The sequence below is a fragment of the Otolemur garnettii genome, unplaced genomic scaffold (genome assembly GCF_000181295.1).
Source record: "Otolemur garnettii isolate 467f Iridium unplaced genomic scaffold, OtoGar3 scaffold00046, whole genome shotgun sequence".
Lineage (NCBI taxonomy): Eukaryota > Metazoa > Chordata > Mammalia > Primates > Galagidae > Otolemur > Otolemur garnettii.
The window spans coordinates 12,944,190-12,948,330 of NW_003852441.1; the positions used below are offsets into that span (position 1 = coordinate 12,944,190).

At 45.2% G+C, this 4,141-nt stretch overlaps 1 non-coding gene across 1 annotated transcript; it reads right to left on the reverse strand.

Annotated features, from left to right (window-relative positions):
* Window positions 1-695: 695 nt before the first annotated feature.
* LOC111725697 lies at window positions 696-804 on the reverse strand. The gene has a single exon (XR_002773710.1). It is a non-coding gene; the product is annotated as a U6 spliceosomal RNA (small nuclear RNA).
* Window positions 805-4,141: the final 3,337 nt, after the last annotated feature.

Sequence of the window (4,141 nt, forward strand, 5' to 3'; positions counted from 1 at the left end):
AAGCCTGGTATCAATGCACACATCTGGACTCCCCATCTCCTTCATGGCAAATTTCCAGATCTCTTTGAGTGTCCAAGGGGCACACTTCTTGAAACCGACTCCCTGGATGCACTTGTGAATGTTGATGGTGTATTCTCAAATCACCACCTCACTGATGGCAGACCGGCCCTTCTTCTTCTTGCCACCTTTCTTGTAGGGAGCCATTCTGCTGGGCCCACGTTGGAAAGACATCTCCATCTTTTTAATGGCTGAATAGTATTCCCTGGTCTACATATACCACAATTCGTTCATCCATTCATGGACTGATGGGCATTTGGGCTGCTTTCCACAACTTGGAAATTATGAGTTGGGCTGCAATAATACATTCTGGTGCAAATTTATTTATGGTAAAATGATTTTTGTTCTTCTGGGTAAATACCTAGTAATGGAATTGTGGGATCAAATGGAAGATCAACTTTTAATTCCTTAAAGATTCTTCATACTTCTTTCCATAAAGGTTGTATCAGTTTGCAACTGTACCAGCAGTGCAGAAGTGTTCCCTTCTCTCCACATCCACGCCAGCATCTGGTGTTTTGGGACTTTGTGAGGTAGCCTAATCTTGCTAAGGTTAGGTGATATCTTAGAGTGGTTTTGATTTGCATATCTCTGATGATTAAACATGATGAGCATTTTTTCATGTGTTTGTTGGCCATAAAAAAAATATGGAACATTTCATGAATTTGCGTATCATCCTTGCACAGGGACCATGCTAATCTTCTTGGTATCCTTCCAATTTTTTGGTATATGTGCTGCTGAAGCGAGCACTCAGAGGTCTCTTTGAGTGCTAGCACTCAGTGTTCTGCAGAAACCGAAGTGATCCAACCAATAAAACTAAGTTGGATGCAGTGAACTATGATGATGTCACTGTACTCCAGCCCAGGTGACAAGGAGAAAAAAAACAAAAAAACCTAAGTTGGGACTTTTTTTAATTTGTAATCCAGTGGTCAAAGGCTCTCTTGATGACTACTGCGGCCAGAAGAGAGAGATGCTTGGTGGGAGCCTCCTAATCTGTCCATCCGGCCACAACCTGAACCTTATTTTTGCCTAACACATGATATTCTTGTTCAACAAGTGTCTTCTTAGTTAAAAGTTATAAATCTTCTGTTAGTTGGGATTATTTTTCTTTTGACTGGAGAGAAAGAAAGAGGTATGTATTAATTCTAGAATCGAATGCTTTAGCAGCTAAGTAGGCGTTAGCAGAGGTGGCCTATGCTACAGAGATTCAACTAAGGGCCATTAATGGATACGGGTGAAAGTCAAGGAAGGGACAAGCTCAGAAATGGGACATGGGACAGAATTCATGTCAGAGATGAGACACAGAAAGCTGAAATTCACAAACAGCTATAAAAGACATTAGTGGGACAATTGGGGAAATTTGAAGATGGACAAGATAGCATTCTTGGTAGTTAAAAAAAATTTTTTTTAGCTCACTGCAACGTGAAACTCCTGGGCTCAAGTTGTCCTCCTGCCTCAACCTCCCAAGCAGCTAGGACTACAGGCACCCATCACCATGCCCAACTAGTTTTTCTGTTTTTATTTATTTATTTTTTTAATAAAGGCAAGTCTCACTTTATTGCCCTCTGTAGAGTGCTGTGGCATCACACAGCTCACAGCAACCTCCAACTCCTGGGCTTAGGCAATTCTCTTGCCTCAGCCTCTTGAGGAGCTGGGACTACAGGCGCCCACCACAATGCCTGGTTATTTTTTTGTTGCAGTTTGATTGGGGCTGGGTTTGAACCTGCCACCCTCAGTATATGGGGCTGGCACCCTACCCACTAAGCCACAGGTGCCGCTCCAATTTTTTTTTAATTTTTTTTATTGTTGGGGATTCATTGAGGGTACAAGAAACCGGGTTACACTGATTGCATTTGTTAAGTAAAGTCCCTCTTATAATTGTGTCCTGCCCCTAAAAGTTGTGTCACACACCAAGACTCCCACCCTCCTCCTCCTTCCCTCTCTCTGCTTAGTTTTTCTATTTTTAGTAGAGACAGGGTCTTGCTTTTGCTCAGGCTGGTGTCAAACTCCTAAGCTCAAGGGATCTACCAGCCTCAGCCTCCCACAATGCTAAGATTACAGGCGTGAGGCACTGAACCCAGCCTGTAAATGGGTTTAGATTCTCAGTGTTTGAGATCAAAAGTGTGGCTTAAGCACTGTGGGAGCTGGAGAAACAGAGGACATAATAGCTCGAAAGGGTTGGAGGTCAGAAAGGTGAAGAAATCTGGGGCACAACTGAGTTAAAGTGTTGGGAAACATCAGAACATGAGATTAAGGAGATGGGGGATAAATCACAGAGGACTGAACACAGAAGCTTCCTCTGGAGCTCTGGGTCACACACAGAAACATTTCATTTACTGGCCTCTCAGCAATACCTCCTTTATGCCAAGCATTTCGCCCCGAAGCACAGGGAGAAAAGAATGACTAATGCACAACCCCTGTCCAGAGGGTACTACAGATGTGTTACTATTTAAGGAAATCCCCTGGGCAAGTTGAAGGGAGGTCCCTCATCCAGTGTTTGAAAACAGATTTCCACCTGGGCCCAGGAAGTACAGACTAGAAAAGGGAGTGAATCGGGCCCAAGGACTAAAATATCAGTGTGACCCCACAGAGAAAAAGGCTGGGGACGTGGCATCCTGTGAACGCCATAGGATCTGTGCTCTGAGAGCCACTCCTCAAAGTCTCCTTGTACGAGGCAATGGGGCAGCAAAGGGTAGAGGGTGCAGTTCCAGGGGCACCTGATAGCCCCAGCCCATTCTTTAGTCGCATTCAGTCTTTAAGAGGGAGCAGGCAGGGACAGATGTGTAACATGAACACTGAGAGCTGCTGAGGGACCTCAGCCTAAGCAGCTGAGCCTCTCCACACTTCAACTCAGACTGAGGGGCCTCGGCCTGAGCAGCTCAGCCTCTCCACAACGGAACTCAGTCTGAGGGGCCTCTGCCTGAGTGGCTAAGCATCTCCACGCTGGAACTCAGTTTTAAATCTCCCCCAGCTGTGTTTAAGCCACACTTGTGAATCTCCAACACTAAGAACCTAAACCCGTATACACAGCACACCCAGCCAGGTGGAGACAGGGCCCCCCAATCTCTTGCAGAGACTGCTACAAATGCTTACCTCTCACTTTCAAATCTCAGCGGACTAAGGGGACCATAATCACCTATGTTTGTGACACCCACCACATGTTTGTGAGAGCCCAGCACAGACCACCCCGCAGACATTAATTTTGTTCACTGGTTCAGTCAGCCAAAAGGCAGAGAACCAAAAAAACCTTTTTTGAGACATAGTCTCAGTCTGTTGCCCTGGGTAGAATGCTGTGGCATCATCATAGCTCGCAGTAACCTCAAACTCTGAGCTCAGGCAACCCTCATGCCTCAGCTTCCAGAGTAGCTGAGACTACAGGTGTCTACCACTACACTGAGCTAAATTTCTTTTTTCTATTTTTAGTAGACACAGGGTCTCATTCTTGCTCAGGCTGATCTAGAACTCCTGAGCTCAAGCAATTCTCCTGCCTCGGCCTCCCAGGGTACTACATTTATAGGTGTGAACCACCACGCCTGGCCCGTTTTTTTTTATTTTTCATTTTTAGAGTAAAGGTCTCAGCTGGGTAAGGTGGCTCATGCCTATAATCCTAGCACTTTGGGAGGTCAAGGTGGGAGGATTGCTTGAACTCAGGAGTTCAAAACCAGCCTGAGCAAGAGCGAGACACCATCTCTACTAAAAATAGAAAAACTAGCCAGGCATTGTGGCAGGCACATGTAATCCCAGCTACTCAGGAGGCTGAGGCGAGAGGATCATTTTTGAGGTTGCTGTGAGCTATAATGCCATGGCACTCTAGCCTGGGCAACAGAGTAAGACCCCGTCTCAAAAAAAAGAGAGAGGGAAAAGGTCTCTTTCTGTTGCCCCGGCTGCTGGAATGCAGTTGCACTAGCTCACTGCAGCCTCAAACTCTTCATACCAGGAATTTGGGACTGGTACACACAATAACCTCAAACTCTTGTATAGACAAACCAACATCTCTAAATGTACATTTTATTGGAAGGAGACAAACTAAACATTAAACTATATCAGGTATGACAATATATAATATCGTACAATGTATAGTGTACAG